Source organism: Nyctereutes procyonoides, unplaced genomic scaffold (genome assembly GCF_905146905.1).
Source record: "Nyctereutes procyonoides isolate TBG_1078 unplaced genomic scaffold, NYPRO_anot_genome, whole genome shotgun sequence".
Classification (NCBI taxonomy): domain Eukaryota; kingdom Metazoa; phylum Chordata; class Mammalia; order Carnivora; family Canidae; genus Nyctereutes; species Nyctereutes procyonoides.
The window spans coordinates 3511753-3539503 of NW_026575046.1; the positions used below are offsets into that span (position 1 = coordinate 3511753).

The following is a 27751-nucleotide window of genomic DNA, read 5'->3' on the forward strand; positions in this document are numbered from 1 at the left end:
TCGGGGTTGAACTATGATTGATTTGATGAATACAGTACAACGGAAGTCACGTTATTGCAATTTCGGCCCCAGACTTAAGAGGACTGAAAACTTCTACCTTGGTCTTTGAGAGCCCTAAGCTATCATGTAAGTGGTTTAGCTACCCGGCTAGAGAGACCACATGGAGAAGCCCTAATACAGAAAGGGCAAGGGATCCATCTGAGACCCTTCAACTCTTCCCACTGCAGCACTAGGCACATGAATAAACACATCTTTAAATATCCACACAAATCCAGGGATCAGCTGAATGTACCAAATAGCCAGGCCAATGCCACATGGATCCAAGAATTGCTCAGACAAGTGCTTTTCAACCTCCTGAATTCCAAAATTATGGTTGTTTTGAAAGCTCTGGGTTTAGGGGTCATTTGCTACACAACAATGACATTCATATTTGGAATATGCACACACAGATACACATGCCCACATGCATACACATATAATACACTAACACGCACACTTATTACTCATAGCTGGCTTTCTAGAGCTACCTCAATACCATTAAATCAAGACTGTGTATCTCCTAAATACTACTTTTTCTTCTCTCTCTCTCTCTCTCTCACACCTTCCCACCCAACCCTTCTCTCCAGAGCTGGAGTGTGTATACACATACATATACAGAAACACACATTTCAAATATTTCAGTTATGATCTATGTAACTGTATTTTATCAGTCCAGGTAAAAGCAGTATTTGGAGAATAAAGAGAAGAGGTAAAATGAAACTGACCTCAATATAATTTGTATGCAATGAACACATGGAATGTAATTTCCTATAAAAAGTGAAGTTTTGAGATTCTTATCATCTAGAAATTTGCAGGTTATGCGGAATAAGATTATGATATTTGTGAGATTTTTAAATAAAGACAATTAGAAAGATAATTTTAAAGTTTTAAGACCTTAAATGAAATATTTTATTAGTAAATATTGAATGTTTGTAGAAATACTCTAATTTACATAGAAATGTATTTTGAAAATCATGATAAAATAATAATCAAAAAGAAATCTAGAAGTACTTCTTAAATATGATCATCCCCGGTTTGTTCATATGATTTATAAAAATCTGATGGGCTCAAAGAGCAAATACAAAAAAAATAAGTTTATCGATACATTATGTCTGTTTAAACATTGGCATATTTGTTTTACTCTTACTCCATAATTTATTTTTTTTCTCTTTAATTTGTGTTTATGATGCTTAAAACAAATTTTAAAAGGTAAGATGTTTTATACATTTTTTTTTTTTTGCGGTTGCAGTTACTATTTCAGAATGGGTACTTAATACAAATGTACTGAAAATTTTTGGGATATTTATTGAAACAACTATATTTAAAGCCATTATTTAATAAAAATATTAAAACACTGCTTTATAAACATGCATATATGTGTATATATATATATACACACATGCATATGACTGTTTAATTCTATTGGTAATGGTTTACTTAACAACATAGATCTATAACTCAAAATTGATGATTTCTCCCATAGTACTAGTTTATTTATTATGTCATCTGCCTTCTTAATTTTTTAAAAGGAATTCTTATTTTCCTTTTAGAGTATCATTTTATTTCATGATGCATTATGTCATACTTTGATAATTTAAAAATGTGCTGTCATTTTCAATAAGCTGTTTATCACATGATACATGCTATATATATGAACATGTATGTACACTTATATATTATAGACACGTTATATATGCCACATATAACAAATATGCAATACTGAGGCAAACTCATATACCTAATCCTTAAAGTTATCTTTAAGACTTCAAGGGTATGCATATGTAGGTTTATTGCCTTTGGCACATAATCAACCACTGAATCCTTAAGGCACTGTGGACAATTCAATTGATTATTAAGCTTTGAGGAAAAAAAATGGGAATGTATTCAGATGGCTACAATATATTGAAGAAGCAACATAAGAAAAGTACAAATACAATTTTAAAATACAGAAAAGTAATCCCTTGGCTTTCAAGCATGGCCATGCATTTTTACTGCCATCGATCTTTTAAATATAAGTCTAAAGTGAAACCATAACAAAATTAATCATTTAACCATGACACTCACTGTTTTCCTGGAAACTTTAGGAATGATAAGAGTGTAACATGTTTGACAGTATTTGGAGAAAGATATCACAATGATTTTGTAAATGTGATGGATAATTCAATTTTAGGTATCTAGTTGTCATTAATTTATAGGTAAATCTGTTATTAATTAGTAACTAATGAGAACCCATTGTTACTTCAGCATCACGGAGAGGCAGTATGGTAAGATCACGTGAATAGGGACACGAGTTATGAATATCCCTTACAAGCACAGAGGTGGGTCACATAAAGTAATAGGAACAGTAAGTAACTCAAAGAAACAAGAATATTTTATAGAATTTTGTTCCTGGGAAAGAGGTTTCCTCTAGTGGTAAAGCCTCATCTGTTCACACTCACGAGTGGTTCAAGTGAACAACAACAGTAGCCTGGATACATTCTTCGCATTTCCTAGATATAAGTGATGCAGTAAGTTAGTAATCTGGTAACACATTTAACTAGCAGCTAAATGATAATAACAGAACGTACAACATAGAAGGGTAGGTATTATGTTCTAATTTAAATGGTATTCACAAAATGCTTGAGTTCTTGTTGAGTTATGTAAATGCAAAATGCTGCTGTTTTTATGTATGATAATAAAATGACATAGGATTTATTGTTTTTTGATAACTCGAGACATGGAAGCTGAATCCACCAATACATGAACAGATATTTGGCCCTTTGATAAACAGAGTAAACAAAAAGCCCTAAACACATGAAAGATGAGGCCGGAAGGATTTTTCTTATATGATTCCAGGAGTAATATGTTGTTGATGAGTGAAGTTGCAACCATGGAAAAGGAAGGAATGGTAAATAACTGATAAATATGTCATGCTGTTGATTACTGGGAATATGGGATAATTTGACATGTTGCTCAAAAAAAAAGAATTGGGTTAATAAGATAGACATTGAGAATCTTCTCCATAGCAGACAAAAAATTGAAAGATGGTATCTTGCAAATGTTGAATAGGGACATGAATCACCAAACAGTAAAACCAGACAGATAAATAGAAAATTGCCACCAATTGTTAAGTTTGACTTTGTTTCTACAGCGATCATAAAATCGTAAACTGACAGATCAGTGAAAGCTAACAAGCATTAGAATTCTTACATCTCTCCCTACATGTACCGTGACTAATAAAAATGCCTCTTTCATCTTTGCATATCACATGCTATAGTATCTGTCATCAAAAAAAAAAAAAAAAGAGAAGCAGGGGCACCTAGTGGCTCAGTCGGTTAAGCATCTGCTTTCACGCAGGTCATGATCCCAGGGTCCTGGGGTCGAGCCCCACATCCAGCATCCAGCTCCCTGCTCAGCAGCAAGACAGCTTCTCCCTCTCCCTCTGCCCTGCACACACACTCTCTCTCAAATACGCAAATAAGATCTTAGGAAAAAAAAAAAAAAAACATTGCAAAGCATGCAGAACCTGAATTTATGCAAATTCTTATAGCCTAATCTGTGAAAACAAGACTCCACTCATATAGTTAGAATTGTGACTGAGCTGAGGATTTGGGTGCAAGGTATGGAAGGAATGGAGAGAGAACACACACAGAAAAGGAAGATATTGACCCTGGGTTGCACATCTAACAAAGTTAAGGCTGATGCAGCAGGGATATATTGACAGCCTTTTTACACCCCACCTCACTCAGCTGCCAAGATGAGGGTTATCCTGGAAATGATGTGACTTCAGCAAGGTGCCTATTGGCACTTTAGATTTTTTTTTTAATAATTATTTTATTTGAGAGAGAGAGGAAGAGAGGGATAGTGGGAGGGACAGAGGGGGAAGGAGACAGCATCTCAAGCAGACTCCATGCTGAGTGTGGAGCCCAACATGGGGCTCGATCCCAGAACCTTGAGATCATGATCTGAGCCAAAATCAAGAATCCAACACTTGACCAACTGTGGCACTCAGGTGCTGGGCACCTGAGATAGATCTCGAAGGGGCTGAGAGCTAGGAGTGAGGTGCTGAATATACTCCCCAGCCCGGCTGTAAGTCCTTCCTCAAAGGAGAGTCAGCATCAAGCATCTATGTCTACTGAAAAGTAGACTTTGTTTCCCTTATTTCCAGTTGAAACCTTCTGGGCTTTATTGAAGCTCAATACTATACTAAAAATGTTCTCACCTTTAATAGTTCTCTTATTGCCAAATCCATTGGATAATGTCAACTTTCATCTTTCCGCCACAGTGCACTATCCTACCTTTGCCAAGGACTTCATTTATTTTGTCTCTCTCAGTTTTACTCTCTTGTGTTGCCATCACACTCATCTACTTATTGATATACTAACTTAATAATTTTGACAACTATTTGCCCCTTTTTCACTAGAATAAAAGCCCCACAAGGTTGAGGAATTTTATTTGTTGTGTTTTCACTGCTGTGCTCTTATTGCCTAAAACAATCCCAGACCCACAGCTACCCTTAATGAATATTAGCTCAATGAATGGAGTGCTACAAAACACATAGAAATGCATCCGAGCATCAAGTTTTGAATTTAGAATAAAATGAGGCAAGATATAAAACAAATAAAGCTACTAAATTTAATTTACCTCCTTTGAATATTAAACGAATAAGCTTGCCAAGGCTTTTGGAACAAAGTGCCACAAACTGTGAAGCTTAAAAAACAAAAATTTACTGCTTCACAGTTGTGGAAGCTAAAAGTCTGAAATCAATTGGTGGAGTCGGTTCCTTCTGATGGCTGGGAGGGATGGATCTGCTCCAGGCCTTTCTTTTTAGCTCGTATATGGACATTTTCATGCTCACATGGCATTCTCCCCACACCTTCAAATCATGTCCCCCCTGAGAGTATTTCTACATCCAAATCCCCCCTTTTTATAAGAATACTAGATATATTGTCTCATAGCCCATCCTATGACCTCACTTTAACTTGACTACTGCTGTAAAGACCCTAACTCTAAATAAGGTCACATTCTGAGGTGGTGGGTGTTAGGAATCTAATATATAAATTTGAGAGCAGGAACAATTTAACCTTTGACACTAAGGGAAAAAAAAGAAAAAAAAAGAGTTGCACCAAGAAAAAATGAATATATTTAATATGTAAGATTGATCCTTGAGCCTATACTAGTGAAATTCTTTAAGCAAATCATAAGGAATACTTTGACCAAAAAGTGATTCATGAAGGATCCTAAGTTAAGAACACATACTATGAAAATATATATGAAAGGACATAATGTCAAAGTGAGATGGAGATAGAGAAGCACTTTTGTGATCGCAGTCTGATCTGAGGACAGAGATTATACAAGCATATGACCAATAAAGAGTGGCTCTGGATTGATTCCTTCATCCCTTTGTGCATAAAGCCATCCATTCCTCCAACTACTAGTTGTGGAGTTACTACTAGAATCCAGCACTGTCCTAGGGGCAGACAAAATCACTGCCCTCATGAAGTTTACATTCTAGAGAAGATTCTAGAGAATTTTCAGATTACTGAAAAACATTTTTAAAAAGTTTTTATTTGAGGGAGAGCATAGAGGGAGAGAGCACAAAGGGGGAAGGAGAAGCAGACTCTCTGCTGATCAGAGAGCCCAACGTGGGCTCATTCCCAGGACCCCAAGATCATGACCTGAGGTGAAGGCAGATGTTTAACCAATTGAGGCACTCAGGCATCCCTGAAAAAAAAATTTTAAAGCATATTAGGTTGTAATGATTACTGGGGTTGGGGAGGGATGAAGCATTTGGTTTGGGCTTAGAGTTTTAACTAGGACTGTAATAGTGGTGGATTGGAGTTATCTAGGACTGGATCACAAGAATTGATTGTTAAAATTTCAGGAATTTGGAGAGCTGGTTAGTAAATACAGCCATTACTAAAATTAAATAATAAAATTACACTTCAGCAAATTTAAAAACAATACATAATGAAAACTCATCAATTTCTAATTGAATTACCATATTTTACTATTATTTATGCTCTTGATGTCATTTATGTCTTTTTAATCTATATGACTGAAATACTGCAGAATGATGTGATACTGCTCATCCTTTCCCAATTTCATGTTCAATGATGTCATCTCATTAATCTGAAAATCATTGGCAGTAGAAGTATTTTTCACCATGGGATTCAGGAAATGCTATTAAATTGAGGTTTCATTTACTGATTTAGTGACTGTTTAGACCTGAAGATGTAAAAGAGAGAGCATAAATAAAACAGAATAAGTTCAATGAGTAACTATTACATTCTGAATAATTCAAAATTTGAAAAAAATATTCTAATGAAAAACTTAGCAGAAGAAAGTATTCATGTCATTGATAAAAAATCGAAGTTCATACAAACATCTTTTACCTACACATTCGTGTAATCAAAAATAGTAAGTGTAAAACAAACAAACAAATAAAAAACAACAAAAAACCCACAAAAATAGTAAGTGATACTCACACCGGAACTAGACTTAGTTATTTGTCAATGACCTGAGCAACTTCTTTGCTGAATCAGATAGTATTCAAGCATTATTTATGATAGCATTATGTCAATACTCATTGAATTGCAACAATAGGTTGTATATGGATGCAAAAGTTTGACTAAAATCAATGCAAGCATTCTGTTAGCATCAAGAGGCTACATGGAATTTACAATAAATAGCAATGCATATTTTATAATTGTAAATAGGGTGCTACATGTCTTCTATACAAGTAAAAATGGCAATAAACATATGTACTTATGCATATGCATGTATATTTCTGTCTGTTAAATATTTACTAGCACACCACTGCCTGCTAGGGATACACAGACTTGAAAGAAATGAGAGAAAAGAGTTCCAGGCAAAATGAGTCACATGTCCAAGTGCTGTACCCACATGTGGGTACTCTCTAGCTTATCGGGGGGGAATTTGTAAAATCAGCATCTTGAAAGCAAAAGGAACAAGAGGAGATGAGATCAGAATGACACCATGAGCCAGATAATTTATAGACATGCCCATTATTGTAAGGCCTGCAAATAAATGAGATGGGAAGCCATCAGCAGGTTTTGGGCAAAAGAATAACATGATTTGATCTATTTTAATGTGACTGCTTTGGCTGCTGGGTTGGGAAAAGACTGTGTGGGAGAAGGGCAGAATTAAGGACATGGGTTAGGAGGTATTTATGACAAAGCTAGAGTGAGCAAGGAGATGGGGCTAGGCATTGAGTATGTCTTGAAGATAGTGCTTGCCAATGAGATAGATCTGTAGTATGAAAGCAAAACAGGAATGGGGTATGACTCAAGGGTTTTGGACTAGTTACAGAAAACTGTGGGGACCGTGTGTGAGGAGTGGCTGGAGTTCAGGAATTTGATTTTGGACATGTGCAGTGATACGCTTCCTAGACACCAGGCACACAATATGCTGGTATTGAGAGGAGCAGTCCAGAGCCTAGTCTTGTATATGTGGTCAGCATAAAGGTGATGCTTAAAGCCATTAAGCATGATGAGATTAGCAAAGGAATGAGTGACTAGAAGGAGCTCAAATATTGAACACTGGCATATGCCAGGGAGTTTGGAGAAAATACAGAAGCAACACATGACCAGTGGCCATTGAGGAAAGAAGAAAATCACGAGGGTGCAGCCTCCCAGAAATGTATTTCAAGGAACAGAAACTGATCCAAGTGACAAGTGCTGTTGTTACGTCAAGTAGGATGTGATCTGAGCAACGCAGGAAATGAATGGATGTCAGGGACATCATAATGGGAAACATGGAGGTCAGATCTAAACTTAGCAGATATGAAGTGAAGACAAGGATATGTGAGACATTTGGGAGTAAGCTTTTAAGGACAAGGCTACTGATGGGAAATGGGGTATAAGGGAAATAGAGTGATTCAAATGTCACTCGAGTATTTGGCTTAAGGACTTGGGTCAGTGACGAGTCTCTCTACAAGATTAGAAGGATGATATAAAGATCAGTGAAGAGGGCGTTAATTCATGGCTATATTGACTTTTATGTGCTTAAGAGCTACCTATGTGAAAAAGACTGATGAGTAGTTGGACACATGGCATTCAGTAGAAAGCTCTGGGTTGGCAAATCAGGATAATAATGATAGTTATAAAGAGATGGATGGATATAAACTCACTCTTGCCCAACATAATGAAGAGAGTGCCACTTATTACAATTAATGGCCTAAATTGCTCTTCACTCCCTGCATTGTACACTAAAATGTTAATAATCAGGCTAGAAAAAAATTTTTATTGAGAAAAGGCAAGTGGGATAAAGTCAGTGTGTCTAATCTTGATGCATATGAAGGGATAAAAGACTATTTTGACATTGCTTTGTTTCTCCTATAGTTGTAACTATTGGATGGGTGGAATTAGCAGAATTACTCCTTTGTGTTAGCAAGATCTGAGTCAGGTTTAGACGGTATGATAACAGATGGACTACACTGAATTTTCCTCAACAAAATTTGGAGGATTTTTTTTTGCACAATATAGGGATCACTTAGAGACTCTTAGAAAAGTAGACGATATGTCCCAAAAGTAAAATAAACAAATTGTAGAGAAAAAAAATAATTTAAGAAGGGGGGAGTGGATTATTTTGAAATTTTTTTCAATTAATGATTTACGCAATCTAGCCACATCCCACCTTGGCCATTCATGTATTAGTGATCGCTGTGACCCTTCCTATGTAGCTATGTCCTACATGGGACCTGCCAACTAGAACTAATACATATGAACTGTGTCCTAGTGCAGCTTTTTGGGTTTTAATGTTGTTTCTGTATCCTATGAAACAGCACCCAGAGTTAGTAGGAATCCACTGGTTTTGGGGGTGTTTGTTTTTTGGTTTGTGCATATGGATGTGTTTTGTGTTTGCAGCTAAGAATGCTCGAATATTGTGAAGTGGACCAGGATCCTACAGTCTGAGAGTAGCTACTTTCTAATTCTCATCCCAAGATGTTTCTTCAACCAAACACTTGTCATTCAATACTTTCTCATTTTGTTTCTTAGTAGGGGGGCAAGGAAGAAAAAAATGCTGCAAGCACCTAAGGAGGCCTATGAAGTAAGTAGAAAAACCCTGCATTGATCAATGCAATGTATCGCAGATGGAATATAAAGATCCGGTTTCCTTAAAACAGTTGGGAATTCTCTGTATAGGGTTATTTATAATTTGAAGAGTGATTTATATTAGAGAACAAGACATAACCAGAGAAGGATATAGAACAAGAATTGAAGCAGGAAGGGAATTAACATGGCAAATGATGGCTGAGGAAGAAAGACCAAATGAAGCATTGATTTGGTTATTTAGAGACCTTTTCTATTAAAACAAACCTAGAAATCATATCACTTTTGTTGATTTAGCACCTTTCGCTGCTTATTTCAATGCTGTTCACTCTTAGGGTCCCAGAGAACCTATAAATGTCTTTCCACTGATTCAAGTACCATTTATCAAAGTTACTGACTGCATGAGCTCACGAGGTAAGAGTTTACACATCTCTCTTGGCAGTATTTCCCTTTCAGAAATAATTCTAAAAGGAATTAACTATAAAGAGAGCACCGAATGTGAGCCCAGGTAAGCCATAGGCCTGAGATATTTAATGCATGTGGATAATTGAGAAGGTGTCTCAAGTTGGAATTTTGGCGTATTCTCCGTTAATTTAGAAGCAGCAGAGTAATATACATGAACATAACTCCTTTCCATTTTACTCTTTCTTTACGTCAGCTGAGATCCAAAGTGATTCTTACATTTATCGGTTTTTGCTTTGCTTTATAACATAAATTCATTCACTCAGGCTCTTGATTTAAAAATATATTATTTTACTTCTTAAACAAATCTAAAAAAAATTTTTTTTTAGCTCTTAATATCTCCTTTGTGGTAACTTTACCAAGGACACTGAATCAGCCATTTCTCAAACTCTGAGGCTATTTTCAAGTTATAGGCTGGACCAAAAAACTTTGCTATATGCCACAAAAACATCCAGAGCTTTGCTAAAGGGCTTATAATGTGTCTTAAGGAACTTACTTACATTTTATTCATAAAAATCGAAGGGAAGATAATATCGTCTTTTTGAATTACTGAAGAGATACAGATAATAATCATCCAGTACTGTGTTTAAAATCACTCAGAGATAGTAAGGACCACATGCTCTTAATGTCACTGAAATTTATATTTGTAATAGGCTAATTAAAAATAGCTCATTCAGTCATAAGAATGAAATCTTTCCACGTTCGACAACATGGATGGACCCTGAGAGCATTGTACTAAGTGAAATAAGAGGAAGACAGATCCTGTATGATCTCTTTTATATGTGGAATCCAAGATAAAACAAAAACAAAAACCCCAGAGATACAGAAAACCGATTGTTGGTTGCGAGAGATGAGAAGTGGCCGAGGGGAGGTGAAACAGGTGAAGGAGTCAGAAAGGGAAAAACTCCTTGTGATAAAACAAGCAAGTCATGGAGGTGCCATGTGTAGCTTGGTGAGTATAGTTAGTAATACTGTGTTGCATATTTGAAAGTTGCTGAGAGTTGGGACGCCTGGGTGGCTTAGTGGTTGAGCATCTGCCTTGGCTCAGGTCATCATCCCGGGGTCCTGGGATCGAGTCCCACATCAGGGTCCCTGCAAGTTAGATCTCAAAAATTCTTATCACAAGAAAAAAAAATATTTGTGACTATGTATGTTGACAAGTGTCAGCTAGACTTATTGGGATCATCATTTCACAATATATACAATGTTGAGTCATTATGTTGTACAGCTAAAAATTAAATCATGTCAAACCAATTATAAATGGCACGTAACATCCCTAAAAATGAATTAAGAGTATTTCTTATTCGCCTTTAATATTTTGAAAAATTTACTCTTTCTTTTTTTCTATTTCAAATGCTGCTTTTTGATCATCGATAGTATGCTCTAGTCAGTGGGATTTTCTCTTAGCTGTATTTGTAAACTAATTTGCAAAAATGACACACTTACTTTGGTAGTAGGGTACGGTCGACTAGGGCCTAGGGGACTAAAGTCAGTTGCCTACATTCATGATTTGGGTCCACCATACTCTTGCCTAACGTCCCTCAGTTATAACATGGGAACACCAGTAAATATTAGATTTGATTGATGTGAACTTGCGTGACTTAATTGATGAAAGCATTTAGAACAATGCATATTACATAGCAAATTCTCAATATAGTTATCATCTGCCTTTAAAAAAAAAAAACCCACACATTTCTGTTTTTCACTTTTTTTCAAAGATGGGCATGTGTTTCTTTATCCAAAGCAAATATGCAAGTCAGAACCTTCACAGTTCAAGAAGTGTTCTCTGATTTGCATTCTTTCCCCTAGAGGATTTAGAATAGTGAGCTATTTGTTTTGTTTGCCTCAGCATTGGCAATATCTCAATCTGTAGTTCCAGAGGTTTCCTTTTTTTTTTTTTCCAATTCCAATTAGAAATGCATCCCCTAACCATGTTTTCCTCAGGTTCTCATTCAGATGTACATTCATTTTCCCTTCATTCCCTCTGATCTTGCTGATTGTAAGAGCCTTCGTGTTACTTCCAAACCCAGGGCTCTTCCCTAGAGTTTCCTTTAATCCTAACTCTATCAGCAGGCCTTTATTACATACTGTCCTGAATCTCATTTATCTCTAGGTACATGCGCATGTACAGAGCTATGAATACCTTCCATGTGCGGGGCATTCTGTTAAATATGATTTTTTGCACTTATTTCCCTTAATTGCCTTGTGATCCAGGTCCTTCCTTACCCAAATTTAGGATTACAGAACACTTACAAGTCTACTATTTTCCAACTTTTCTTCTTAATTTGGGCACCTGTAATTAGGGAAAAAGCTGAACTTTACTGATCCTGTCCCACCCTCTCTGCGTTCTGTAGTTCTGTGGGTGCCTGCAGGTGCGTGCCCTCCCAGGAAGCACTGCACCCATGCCTTTGTGGATGCTTTCTCCCGTTGGCTGCTGGCTGATTCCAGCAGGCTGCAGACTCTGCTCTGATTGCTGGAGGCCTCTAAGTAAAAGATCACAACGATGTCTTAAATAGTGGCCGGTGCATTGTAGTCGTCTAAACAGCACTCGCTGGTCTCCAGTGTGCTTACCTAGCTCCTCGCTCTAAAGAAACACAAGAAAATTCCTGCATATCCCGCTCTCTGTCTCTGTGATGTCTCTTTATAGATTATCCATTGCCCTCAGATTTCACATTGCAGCCCTGCTGTCAAACAGAACTCACTGAAGCAAAGATATCAGCCGTTACCTCCGTATTGTCAGCAGTTATTAAATGCAGCCTATGCCCTCTGTTTGCATTTTGCATGTTAATATGACTACATTCTAAACAAATTACAAATCACGAAAATAATCCCGTTAATTCCTTCAATGAAATAATCAATTTGGTGAGTATTGATTGCATTATCACTTGTAAGTACTCAGAACACAAAAGGGTACAGAAAACAATCCTGAAGCAGATCTGCACACATTTAAATAGCACGACTTTTATTTTATCGTTACATAACCGCCACGTGAGTTCAATCTGGATCATTTTGTTTTATTTTATTAAGATTTTATTTATTTATTCATGAGCGACACAGAGAGAGAGGCAGAGACACAGGCAGAGGGAGAAGCAGGCTCCATGCAGGAAGCTTGACGCGGAACTCGATCCCAGGACTCCAGGATCAGGCCCTGGGTGGAAGGGAGGCACTCAACCTCTGAGCCACCCAGACATTCCCCAATCTGGATTATTTTAAACATGGTTTTAAAAACTTATTTAGGGAATGAGGTGTTGAAGGGTGGGATATCTCCTGGCTAATATTCACATCATTTTCTGGCTACCAAAACATGTAGGCTTTGACAGAAATGAGTGAGAAGACCCTGGATGGAATTATTCTGTTCTAGTAACTTCCTATTTGTAACTTGGAGATACTGGTCAAATTCAAAATAAGTCCCTTTCTCTGAAGTATTCTTGTAATGGTATGCAGGAATTTAAGTGAAAGGAAAGTTTTCTCTCATCTAAATTATTATATTACATGATTTTTGCAGAACTATAATGTGTGAAGAGAAAAGCTTGTGAATAACTGTATTTTGATACATAACAATATCACTGTCTAATAGGGCAAGCTATTATTGTTTTCTTTTTTTTTATTCCCACACTAGAAATCTAAGCAGTCCTGAAAATAATATATCGATTAAAAACACGGGGTCTGAAGACAAACTGGATAGAGTCTAAATCCTATTCTTACTGATTAACTGGCCTTAAGGAAATTAATTCTCTATGATTCAGTTTCCTCCTTTAGAAAAGGGGAGTCATGAGTGCTTATCTTGCCATAAGGCTATAGTAATGATTAAATAAAAGGCAGGTGCAGGGCGCCTGCTTGGATAAGTGTCTGCTTTGGTCCCAGGTCATGATCTCAGTGTCCTAGGATGGAGCCCCAAGCTTCCCATTGGGCTCCCTGCTCAGCTGGGAATCTGCTTCTCCTTCTCCCTCTACCCTACACACACACACACACACACACACACACACACACACACACACTCCCTCCCTCTCTCTCTCAAATAAATAGAATCTTTAAAATAATAAACAAACAAACAACAATAAATAAAAGCACGTGCAAAGCACTTAGAAAACTACCTGGGAAAGCATAAACAAAATCAGAAGCAAAAATTAGTATTGCTCTTACTGTTTTTATTATATTGTCATATGTCAGGATGACCAGATAATATAATCAGTTAAAGAAGATGTTTGGAGGAACATTGTTCTCAGAACTATTTTAGTAGTTTGAAATTTACCAAGCTTGGCAACATAACCTAGCTTTCAACTCAAAATGGCTCTGTGAGGTGGTAGGACAGGATATTTGCACATGAATCCCGATTTGTTGACGAGGGCAAAGACACAAAATGTCAAATAACTCATCCGGATTAGTTAAAAATTGTTCAGAGCTTTCTACTAATTACTGATGCCAGGTTTGTTTTCCAGAGCAAATGGATGGATGTAGCACGTTCCTTACGTAGATCTGTAGGCCAACCTAACCAGAGTTGCTCACCGGAGTACTTCGTGTTTTACTGTAGGCAACTGTTTGGACATAAGGATATCAGATATCTATATTGATGTTGGTCATTAGGTGATTCTCTTTAAAATTTATGTATGTAGAAACATATGGGAACTCCAAAAATTGTCTTCTCTTGGTTTAAGTTTCATGGGAAAGATGTTGCCATTGTGATTTTTATTTTTATCTATCATCTATCTATTATCTATCCATCATCGATCTATCATCTATCTATCTAATCTTTTTTTTTTTTCTTTTTGTGGAATCACTCCTGGAAGACCACAAGAAATGATAGTAAATGTTCGTCAAACCCTTAATAATACAGCCCCTCGTCTCTGGAAGTTGTATCCGATGGTTGGAAATGTATGTGCTAACTTGAGGCTTTCTGTAATTAATTAGTGATTTAGGTGAATGATTATGATGTATTTGTGCCAAAAAAAGAAGAAAACAGGTATAAATTCTTATAAAGCAGGCTGTGTATGTGCATATATGTCTGCATATATGTATCCATCCATCTTTTATCCAGTTTTTTTGTTTTGCATTACAAATCATCTTCGAAAATGATTTTGAAAGAGGAGTTCGCAGATATGTTTAACAAGTTGAACATGGTTTTACAGAATATAATTCTCCAAAGTAATTGCTTCAAAGAGTTACAATCATTTTTATGTGCTTTGGCAGAGGAAAAAATAGACATTCTGATTAATTTTTGGTCAAAATGTGTATTTATTACAGGTGATGGCAGCAAGGGAAAGTTTCCTAAAAGTAAAGACGAATTTTTCTCTTAGTAAAGTGCCAATGAATTGTGAAATATTACCCATAAAACCACTATTTGCTGAAATAGACCTGACTCAATCGATGATTTTCAATTACTGAGTTAAAAAGCGCTCCCTTGATTTTTATATAGTCTGATTCACTTAGGGCAATAAACACTACAGAAAAGGCTGATAAGCTGCAAATTTTACAACTAGGTTTGGAGCTTAATTAATAAGCATTCATCACATTTTATTAATCACTACTTTAATGGTTCAAAAACCATGCACAAACATTTTTCCAACCAAAAATGCATATATTTTTTATTTGAATGATCTTCTTGGTGAAAGGGTTTTACTTTATTTTCTATGTTTTGTAAATGTTCAGTTCACATGATGTGTCTTGAAAGAGAAATACATTTATGATTTAAATTTTATTTACTTATAAGTTCAATTAGCAATTTTCATATGTACTGAAATCTCTAATGTCCAAAATGTGTTTCCAATACACATCAAATTCAAGCTGTTTCATTTGGAAAGACAAAACTACTTACATAAACTTGTGGAATTACCATAGTTGCTAAAAAAATAAAAAGAACAACAAAAAAAGCTAAGATCATGACAATGTGTATTCTTAGCTGACTCTCCACCCTTATTGGCAATTTGCAAGCATGAGGGTTTTTTTTTTTTATCTTATTTACATGACTATGGATTTACCTTTTATAAACAATGTGGTTCTTCTCTTTCAGCCAGAAATGATGGAATAAATATCATCTCCTCTCAAGCAAAACTGAGAGAAAAAGACTGAATCAAAACCATCTGTGCCTCTTTTCTTAATGGAGTCTTGCTCCTCTGAGGAAAATTAAAGTAGAGTTTTTGGAAATCTACAAATTGCAGGTAGATTTTTTTTTTCCCTGGGAGATTGTTTTATTCCTGTTAAATTGGGCATACTATAAAAGCCAATGTTAACCCTGAGGCTTTATTTATTTAATACTGAACTTTGGTCCCAGTCTCCACACTCCTGGTCCGTATGTCTCGTTCTAATGGCTTCTCTTATTCCACTGCAATCACCACTTTCTAGAATTATACGTAATTTTATTTTTATTGTGTTTTATGGTATATTGTCTATCTTCTCTTCACCACCCCTGAGGACTAGACTATAAGCCAGGTGGTCATGTACCAAGCACCATAGTGAATGCCCGACGGACAACATAGAACAAGTTTGTCAGTAAACACTTGTTAAATAAAACAGTTCCTTAATTCACGACAAGATGATCATTAAGGTGGCACAGAGCATACGAACCAGAACCATCATAGTTTCTCTCAAACTTTTTAGACCTTTTTATTGTCAAAGTGTGGTGCTTGGAGTCAGAGCCTCGGCAGTACCTGAGAACTTGCTGGAAACACAAACCCAGACCTGTCAATTCTGAATCAGTGTTCTCATTTTCATGAAACCCTCTACTTAACTGTAATGCCATTTAAAAGAAATCTTTTATTATGCTGCTCATATGGGTCATTTGCTAATTTGTTCCTCCTTTGCCTTGTTTTATAGAAGAAATTCCGCTCCATTTTCTCCTCTGTCAGTATACAGTGAGGTGGTAACTGCATGTAGATCAAACACTCCTTTAGTGCATGTATTTACTGAATATTTTGCATGGACTATGCAACTTCAAACAGTGTCTTTCCTTCTCACTTGACTGATAAGAGGTAATTGACCCAGTTATACCCAGCTTCTCGACTTAGTTCCAAATTGTATTCTGAGTAAGTGATTACTGGCTGTGGTCTTTGGAAAAGTGTGCAAATTGAGGAAACCACTCACTTAGAGTCCAACAGAATTGACCAAGGAAATGTTCTAATAGGGGAAAAGCTACTCAACTCTGTAAAAGTGCCATCCAGGCAACATGAGCTTTTAGTGATTAATCTTTAATGCAGCTTGAAAGCCAAAATGATGGGAAAATTCTTAGGGATAAAGTGTACATTTTTCCTAATCCTATGGCATGTGTCACAGAAAACACATAAACACTGTCTCAGTTTTACTTCACAACAGACTCTAATGAGTAGGTGCTATAAGACAGATGAAAGCAATATGTGCAAGACCAGTTTTTTGTGCTGTGTAGCTAAATCATTCCGAATCACCTGTGTCTGGAAGCCTAGAGCTAGCAAAGCAACAATAAACAGAAAGCAGATAACTCGTTAGAACTGCTGCTCCTTCTTCCCTTGCGGAGGAGTTCAAAGGTCTTCTCTGACATTGTGGGTCAGGGCTAGGAAGAAGTTGGATAAAATTATCCCATGGAAGTTGTAATATACTAGATACTAAAATGCTATTTTTCTGTATGAGGATCCTTCAAAAAAATACAATAAACCCAAACCAAAAATATACATACATACATACATACATACAAAGGAAAAAAAAAATAGGGTATCTGTTCCCTTGTTCAGGTTTGCTCTGGTCCCAGTAGTATCTTTGCTTCCTAAGGCTGCTGAGCCTCTAAAGTCATAATGCCAGGCTCTATCAAACCAACTTTCAACTGATCTTGGCAAGGAATTTCAACAGCCTTCAGATGAAGAGTGGACAGTCCCAAAGGGAAGTCATCCATCTACTCAAGACAATTTCAGGTTAGTTTAGCATACAAAGAATCTTTTCTCTAAAATGAGAATGCCCAAGTTTGCACCAGGTCTTTTATATAATCCTTTGTGAATTTGGTTAATTTACTTAACCTCTTCAGGGAAAAAATACTTTAAACAAAAAGATTTTATTTATTTATTAGAGAGGAGAGAGAGAGAGAGAGAACACAAGCTGGAGGAGGAGCAGAGGGAGAGGGAGAAGCAGGCTCCCTGCTGAACAGGGAGCCCAATGCAGGCCTTGATTCCAAGACCCCTGGATCATGACCTGAGCCAAAGGGAGCCACCCAGGGCCACCACCCTTGGCCCCCCTACCAAGAAATTACTTAACCTCTTTGAACTTCATTTTTCTGAGATCTAAAAACAGATAAAAATAGCTCTTTCATTGTATTATTGAAAGGATAAAGTGAGGTGAAACATAGGAAATAGAACAGTGCTTGCATGTCACAACTACTCACTAAATGTAAGCAGAAAGAACATGAGAGACTCCTAACTCTGGGAAGCGAACAAGGGGTAGTAGAAGGGGAGGTAAAGGGGAATGGGGTGACTGGGTGACAGGCACTGAGGGGGGCACTGGATGGGATGAGCACTGGGGGTTATACTATATGTTGGCAAATCGAACTCCAATAAGAAATATATATAAAAAATAAAAATGTAAGCAGAGGTCTATATGAAGATTAACCATTGTTTTATTTTAAGAAATTGCAACAATACCTTCAGAAACCAACACTGTGGTCATTCAGCACTCAACAATGTCAAGACCTTCCACCAACAAAAAGACTATAACTCCCTGAAAGCTCAGAAGATGTTAGCATTTTCCTTAGAAATCTAGTATTTTTAATGAATGGATACACATTGTATTTTTTAGACGTAATGTCATTGTACATTTAACAGACTGCAGGATAGGATTTACCCCAAAGATTCAGATGCAATGAAACGCCGGGACACCTGCACCCCAATGTTTATAGCAGCAATGTCCACAATAGCCAAACTGTGGAAGGAGCCTCAGTGTCCATGGAGAGATGATGGATAAAGAAGATGTGGTCTATGTATACAGTGGGATATTCCTCAGCCATTAGAAACGACAAATACCCACCATTTGCTTCAACGTGGATGGAACTGGGTATGATGCTGAGTAAAATAAGTCAATTGGAGAAGGACAAACATTTATGGTCTCATTCATTTGGGAATATAAATAACAGTGAAAGGTAATAAAGTGGAAAGGAGAAAAAATAAGTGGGAAATATCAGAAAGGCAGACAGAACGTGGAAGACTCCTAACTCTGGGAGACAAACTAGAGGTGGTGGAAGGGGAGGTGGACGGGGGGTGGGGGTGACTAGGTGGCAGGCACTGAGGCGGGCACTTGACGGGATGAGCACTGGGTGTTATTCTGTATGTTGGCAAATTGAACACCAATACAAAATAAATTTATTATTAAAAAAATAAATATAGTAGGAAACCAAAAAAAAAAAAAATTCATCAACTTGCTTTACTACAATGGTCCGGAATAGAACCTGCAATATCTCTGAGGTATACCTGTAGTAGAACTAGAGGTGAAATGAAGGAATTAAATTGAGGATATATAATGAAGCTCGAGTTGGTGAGATTTGCCAGTGGATTGGCTGCAAGATGTGGGAAGCGGAAAACTCAGAATGACTTTCTGTTTGGTTGTTTTTTGTTTCATTATTTTGTTTTTGCCCTGAGGAACAAGAAGAATGGACTTGTCATTTGCTAAGATGAAGACTGGAATACAAAGTAAAATATGACTTATATGAAGAAAAATGTATTTTATTTATTTATTTATTTATTTATTTATTTATTTTATTTTTTAAGATTTTATTTATTTATTCATGAGAGACAGAGAGAGAGAGAGAGAGAGAGAGAGAGAGAGAGAGAGACGGGCAGAGAGAGAAGCAGGCTCCATGCAGGGATCCTGATGTGGGACTCAACCCCGGGTCTCCAGGATCATGCCCTAGGCTGAAGGCGGCGCTAAACTGCTGGGCCACCAAGGCTGCCCAGAAAAAAAGGAGTTTAAAACATGAAATTAATTACTGAATCTAAATTAAATTGAAAACTGGGGTGCCTGGGTGGCTCAATCAGTTGAGCATCTGACTCTTGGTTTTAGTTCAGGTTATAATATCAAGGAGCTGGAATTGAGCAGAGACTTGGGCTCTGTGCTCAGTAGGAAGGCTGCTTGGGGTTCTCTCTCCTTATTCCTCTACCGCACCCCCTCCCCCACTTGCATGCTCTCTTTCTCTAAAATAAATTTAAAAATTACACTAAAAATTAATTTTAAAAAATAAATTAAAAGTCTAAAAGCAATAAACTACAGCACCAGTACTGAAAAATCCAAATTAAATAAATGATCAAAAAAAAAAACATATTGAAATATAGAGAAGAATTTGGAAAACACAAATAAGAGAGAAAAGTTGATATAGGGTAAAATTTCCCATATTTTATAACTGAAAATAAAATCATTAAAGGTGATAAAATATAGCACTTGCCATGTTCAAAAACAGAAGGGAAAGAAGAAAAGATTGAAGGAGATCAGGTAAAGGAGAAAACTTTCTAATTGGAAAATAATGGATTTCAGATCAAATATGCTCTTAGTTTACAAGTGTTGGTAAGGATGTGGAGAATGGGGAACCCTCATGGACTGTTGGTGGGAATGCAAATTGGTATAAACTCTGGAAAACATTATGGAGGTTCCTCGAAATGTTAAAAATAGAACTACCCTATAATCCAGGAATCATACTACTGGGTATTTACCCAAAGGATACAAAAACATTAATTCAAAGGAATACATTTACCCCTATGTGTATGGCAGCATTATCTACAATAGCCAAGATATGAAGCAGCCCAAGTGTCCACGGATAGGTGGATGGATAAAGAAGAACTGAAACACACACACACACACACACACACACACACACACACACACTGGAATGTTACTTTAGCCATAAAAAGAATGAAGTCTTGTCATTGGCAACATGGACTGGAACTAGAGAGTATCATGTTAAGTGAAGGAAGTCAGTTAGAAAATGACAAATACCACATGATTTCACTCATATGTGGAATTTAAGGAACAAAACAAAGGAGCAAATGGAAAAAAGAGAGAGATGCAAACCAAGAAACGGACTCCTAGCTACATGGAACAAAGCGATGGTTACTAGAGGGGAGGTAAGTGGGGGGAATGGGTGAACTAGGTGATGGGGAGTAAGGAGTACCCTGGTCCAGATGAGCACTGTGTGACATGGAATTGCCGAATTGCCACATTGTACACCTGGAACTAATACAGCACTGCAGGTTAACCAATTGGAATCAAAATAAAAACTTATGAAAAAATTTCAACACTAAGAAAGCCAAAATAAACATTAAATTAAAAAATTAAAAACGCTCTAATTTGAGAGTGAGAACAGTAATAAAAGGGAGTTCTTGGAAAACACTGATGCAAGTTTTTTGTTGTTTTTGTTTTGTTTTTAATGTCAAAGTCATTCACAGATTTGGGTATATTTACAACCCACCTCCCCAGGAAAGACATGTGGTCTCACAAGATAAAATTAGAGGAGTTTACGGTGCTTCCTGACATTCCTAACTTAAGGGCAAGAAATGCAACATTTTGAATCCCTTAGGCAATTAGAGACAGATGTAATTTTAAGGATGGCTTTGCAGTGGGTCTCAAAGGCCTGACCCAAACAAGCAGAGGCAATTCAGAGGCAGCGATCTCCTCTGTGCAGCAGCACTTGCTCAGGGAACAGGGCCAGGAAATTGGAGGGTCAGTGCGCCTCAGAACCTAGGCCAACTCGGCCAGACCACAGACTGACCGCACAGGACTTCTCCCTTCCCACGTTCTCTTCCACTAGTTTTGCGTTGATGATGCTACGGCCTACAGGGCACTGGGGAGTCCATCCCACATGTCGGAAAACCTTAGTTTCACTTATCAGTACCAGAAAATTGAGAAAACCGATAAGGTATTTTTGTTAGATGAAAATAGAGCTGTGGAGGCACAAAAGATGATGTGATGCGTTTTAAAGAAACTTGCCCACAGAACCCTCCATTCGGATAGAGTCTTGGATTCTAGAACCAGGTTTAAACCTATCTCAGCTGAATGCCCGGTACATTTAATGTCTTAATTCTAGAGGGAAAAAGTCAGATTAGACATTCTGGAATGTCGGTTAAGTAATTAAACATTAGCAATTAATTCTCACATTCTTTTGTTTGTTGATTCTTTTCAGATTAAACTTTTGAACCAAATACGAGTCTTTGCCTAATTAAATCTTCCTCTTTCCTCTTTTACCTCTTAGCTCTTCTAGTGATGTTCACATTATTCGTACATGAAATCTCTTTAACCCTGATGATAAATTGCTTTATAATGTTTTATAATGTCACTTTTCATCATCATTTCAATAATTAAATAAAAGAACTTAGTGGTTGTTTTGTTTAGTATTTATTTTTGGTGCAAAAAGGTGTTTTTATTAAAACACATGGATAGGATTGATGGACAGAAAGCTGCACTGTGAGAAGTGATTGATCACATAGCTTTAAGTCGGGGTGGGTGGGTAGAGAGAAAGGAAATCTTCAAAAGGATTTTCATACACTAAAGAGGACTTACAGTATCCTAAAGAAACGATCCTGGTTTGGAACCAACATTATACCACTTTTAGTTTAATGACTTCAAATATTCTACTTCTTTCTTAATCTTCACAATAAATTACATTTTTGTACACGGGGACTTCTCTTTTAATTTGAGTCAGAAAAAATGTTTCTATTTGAATGTAATAAAAAGATTTGCCTTATTTTGTGACTCTAGTTATATATTCTTGATGCATTTGCATATTTTACTTACTTTTTCAGCAAGATAATTTTATGGCAGAAGCTAAATCAAGAATTCTCTATGATTTACTTTTCACCCTCCAGATATTTCCCTAATCTAAAATTTCCTCAAGAGTTTTCAATTATGGCAGGAAGAAATACACATAACAAGCAAATCTATAAACTACTTGTTCTAACCTACATAGTAAAAATATTCACATAGTAAACACTAACACTAAAGCAGCTTCTTAAAAAAAATAAAAAATAAAAAAAAATAAATCAGCTTCTTAGAATTTTTTTTTTTTTGCATAACCACCTAGAAAGGCCTAGGCTTAGCGATATGCTTGTAATTGTAAAACAAAGAGTCTTCCAACTAAGATTAACTAAAAATTAACATGAACAAATATGTAAGTCTCCTTTTACGTTATCCTTGTATTATATACTTTCTAAGTCAATGTGGTGGGAAGAATGAATACATTAAGGCAATATTTTCCAGAAAATATTGTAGGAAGAAAATTGCCAGAAAATATCTCTGGTTAAAAAAAAAAAAAGAGCATTTCAATAGAATTTGTTGTCAAAGACATTTTCCCATAGCTAGTTGCATATGTAATTCTTCAGAAAAGTCATTGAAAATATCAGGACATAAAGTAGAGAGACCAGGGCCTCTGTGGCAGCATCATAATTGTTTAGACGTCAGAACACCCCATCAGTAGCAGCTACACAATAACTCACCTTCTCTCAAAGAAAATGTTGGGGTGTTGAGAGAGAATAAGAAAACTGAAGCCAGAGACAGAGTTTCCTCTAAAGTCTGTCCAAAATGGAAATTCTGTGTGAGTCTCATCCAAATTATGAGGTAAAATTTTGTCTGCTCCTGTAATCTATGATGAAGAATGCTGTGAGCACATTTAGGAACTCAGCTAAAAGCAGCAATCTGCATTTCTGTTTTTATTTGAGGGGATAAAAGCCTATGATAGGAAGATATAATGAAAATAAGAATTTTAGGTGACATGGATTATTTTGTAAAACCTCGAAGTTAACTGTAAAAACTTCAGAATCAAACAGAAATAGGGATAACTCTTTGTCTTGCTCTTTATTAGATCTGTGAATTCCCCTAACCCCTCTGAAAAGCAGTTTCCTCATTTAGGGAATGGAAAAATAAAAATAAGAATTTCTCTCTTTTGTTTTTTATAGGTCTTATGATTTATGTAAAGCTTTTTTGGTAAGGTTATAAAACTTATCTGAGATTTAAGTAAGCAATTCATGAACCATGCTACTATTAACATTTTATACATTTTCATACCGGCCTTTTAACTGGTAGGTAGGATTTACCATTAATTTCATTACTTAAATTTTACTCCATCTTTTAACATCTTTATTACATTCACATGTTGGTGAAAGCAAATGATTAAAATATCATTTTCTTTAGAAGTTTTATTTTACTGGCATTTTCACATTATCATCAGTGACTCTTTAATTTATTATCTCCTTATGGCAGACTTGTGCTACGATAGAAACTGGCAAGAGGTTAACATAGGGAAATATTGCTCAGAGTGATGGCTGGAAAATAGTTAGGGAGGGCTTTGAAGGAAATCATCGGTTAGATGTGCCTCTGAGACCAATTTTGATGGGAAAGTAGACATAAGCCAAGTAAAGAAAATGGCAGAAAGAGTCATGCAGTAGTACTGTCATTTACAAAGAGATGTGTAGGCATGGTGGTTTGGAGGAAATGTTGGAGCTTATTTAGTGGTGCAAAACCTGAACCCCAAAGGTGAATAAGAAACAAATCACAAAGGGCCCAATATGTACTGTGAAAAAAGTATGGCTCATAGTCTGAAGGCGCTGGAGGACAGGGAGAGGTGAAGACTGGAGTTTATGAAACAAAACTGAAATGACTAGATTCTGATCTTTAAAAATACTAGCATGGAGAAAGTGTGGACTATAGATTGAAAATTCTGAGACCACAGGTAACAAACCATTCAGAGGGACCATGGAAACGTGATGGGGTATGAGCTAAGGAGGTACCAGGCATGGCAAAGAAGGTTCTAATCTATAACTAGATTAGAAATATCTATTTTCTTTAAATTTGGATAAAATAATGCATTTCTTTAAAAGGACAGTTGCTAGATAATGAAATGACTTCACACCTTTGGACATTGGATTTTTGAAAGATCTAGATTTGGCTTGTAACCAGAAACCAAACTACTTTTACTCCCATGATTCCTTTATATCTGATTTGTGGGCTAATCCTTTCTTTTTTATGCTCTCAGGTAAAACCTCAGACAAACCCCATAGTTGTTTTTTTTTTTAAGAATTTTTTTTAAATTTTTATTTATTTATGATAGTCACAGAGAGAGAGAGGCAGAGACACAGGCAGAGGGAGAAGCAGGCTCCATGCACCAGGAGCCCGATGTGGGATTCGATCCCGGGTCTCCAGGATCGCGCCCTGGGCCAAAGGCAGGCGCCAAACCGCTGCGCCACCCAGGGATCCCCAAACCCCATAGTTTTTCAGGCACTCCATGCAATATAGTTAATAAACAGTTCCTTGCTTAGGCATAAAAATTCCAGACCAGTGTTAATTATGTAACAATAATCTGTTCCAGAATACCAGACCCCAAACTGGATCTAGTCAAGGCCTGTAAGCCTCTACTGAGATCTAAACTAGTTGGCTTTTTTCTTTTTTTTAATTATTTTTTTATCTATTATTTATTTATTTATTTATTTATTTATTTATTTATTTATATTTTATTTTTATCTATCTATTTATTTATTGGCTTTTTTTTTTAAAGCATTTTTTTTCCTACTCCATAGTTAACTGTTAATGTAAACCCTTCCAGAATCTTACCCACATAAGGGGAGGATTTGCTAAAAGCAACACAATCATACACGGAAGAGTTGGCTGTAATCTTGGGTTGGTGACCTGTCATCACTGATGCACCCTTGCTAGATCTTTCTTATTCATTCATTCATTCATTTTTTTGAGAGAGAGAAATAAAGAGAAAGAGAGAATGAGAGAGAGAGAGATTGAGCATGAGTTGGGGGAGGGTCAGAGGGAGAAGCAGACTCCTCGCTCGCAGAGCAGGGACCCCAATGTAGGACTCAATCCCAGAACCCTGGGGTCATGACCCAGCCAAAGGCAGATGCTTAACCAACTGAGCCTTCCAGGTTCCCTTGGGCATCATATTTGTGGACCTGAAAGAGCAGTCACCTCAACATAGATAATGTCCAAATCTTCTCCAGGGACTCAGTTAGCACTTCTCTCTCATCCTTCAGGTCAAGAGAATCTAACTTTTCCTCATGGAGGATTATTTTAAATTTTCAGTCAATACTCTTGAGAATCTTCCCAAGATTTTCCCAATTTTGCTGTCCATGGCACACATTCATTTTGCTATAAGTTTTTGCTTTTTCTCTCTGCCATTTTAGCCTATGCTTGTATAGCTTCTCCTACTGGTCTCCAGGGTCCTCAAGCTACAGTGAGCTGGACACATTCTTGCTGTGATTACCCTGGACTGTCCTTTATTTGGCTTAAGGTGAAGAGAAATATTCCATACCTTTGTCCGAGATGGAATACAAAAAAGAGGTCAATGGGCAATATGCTGACAATTTTGTCTAATAAGGACCTCTCCTCCACATTTTCAACCATCACCTCTCCTAGAGGATGCGGGTGTGTGGCTGGATGAAGTTCCCCAAATGATGCTTGAGTCATTCCCTTTGGAAGTAATGCATAGATATCTCTTACTTCTAATTAGAGAGTGACAAAACTGGGCGCTATTGCTTTTCCCTCAGCTTTTATTCAGTGGCCTCTGTGAAAACTCTGAGACAATAGGAAGAGGCTCACTTACAATCTATTATAGAGGCCTTTAAAAATAAAGTGTCTGTATTTTGATCCTGGTTTTGATTCCTGTGAAAATTGTGTTGTGTTTTTGTTTTTGTTTCTTTTTTTTTTTTTTTTTTTGAGGGAAGGTATAAAAGTAAGGAGGAAATGAATTGACAAAATATCAGTAATATTCTGTTCCTTCTCTTGTATTGTGTAGCTAACACATCCCTGCCTACATCATAGGTACTTGAAAGTACTTTACAATATGTAAATTATAGGTGCACATATTAAATTGAATATATGTACATCTCTAAATGTATGTGACTGTACATGCATGTAGGTTTCAACATATAATGATACAACATAGTACACAGGTATATTTATATGTAGGTAATCATACTGCGTATATGCATACATGTATATGCGCATATATCTGTAATATACACTCCATGAAAGTGACAAGATATAAAAATTGTTTACTCAAGAAAAAGCTCCTTTTAGTCTTCTAAAAGCAACCACTGTATTTGATAATTAGATCCATTTGCATATTATGAACATTAAAGTTACATATAAGAGAACATAATGCCATTTAATAAGAGAGTATTTTTTCAAAATTGGGCTTTTTCTTAAAATTAACTGTAATTAATATTTGGAGAATAAACAGAAATTTTGTCCATTCATCTGTTTGCTAATATTTAAATACTGTTATTATATTTAAGTCAATATTTCTCTTTCTTATATATTTAGTAGACTAACTCTCTGCAATATTATCTGAATACGGGCAATAGCAGTTGATACATCATACTAATTAAGTACCAGATTGGATATCTCCTTTCAAACTGTCCTCCCACATGTTTGATATAAACCTTTCAAACTGCAGAGTGAAGTGACAACAAACCCCAGAGCTCTGCTATGTGATTGAGAGAATCAGTTATCCTGGTGTCACTGGAAGCAAAATCAATTCCTGTGTCCTGTCATCCTTAGAAAGTACTCTCTAACACGCTGTCAGCAATAAATTTTACAGGATTTCCCCAAAGTCAATTGCTCCTTCTATTTGGGATTAAGATGAAAGCAAATTGATTCTTCCTATACATAGAGGAAGCTTGAGAGAACAGATACTTTTAGTTTACTCACTTTTTTTTTTTTTAACTGACAGATTTCTCCTGGCTCACTAATATAAGGTCCTTAGTAATTGAAATTCCACCTGTGAAGCACACTCAGGCATAACCAACATGAATGTAATTTCCCTTAGAGTTACCTTCCATACAGTTTGGCAGGAAATTTATTTCTGAGTAACTATTTTTTTTTCTGAGCACATTCATAAAAAAAGGCAATTCTGTATAACATTTTACCTGAAATTACTGTCAGGATATCCTATCAAATGCAATTTTATTTTATAACATCTCCAAAAATCTACTGATAATCACAATTTTGTTTTTTCTTGAATTGAATAAATTTAGAATTAGCATTTCAAATCTTTTAATAAACTTTTTTCTTAAAATATAAACTTTTAATAGAGAAGATATCTCAAAATCAAACTAAGATCATTTTCAATCAACCAAACAACCATAGGTAGATTGTGTTGCTACTTAAAAAAGTTCTAGCGAGGCCAACTATAGGAATGCATTTTCTTTCCCCATTTATGTAAGCAGCATAAATATGTCAATGAATTTAAGAGATCATTTTAAGCG

The 27751-nt window shown here is 36.4% G+C and overlaps 1 protein-coding gene across 4 annotated transcripts in view; it reads right to left on the reverse strand.

Moving 5' to 3' along the window:
- CDH18 (cadherin 18) overlaps positions 1–27751 on the reverse strand; it is a 304587-nt gene that overhangs the window by 124472 nt on the left and 152364 nt on the right. The window lies entirely within an intron of this gene.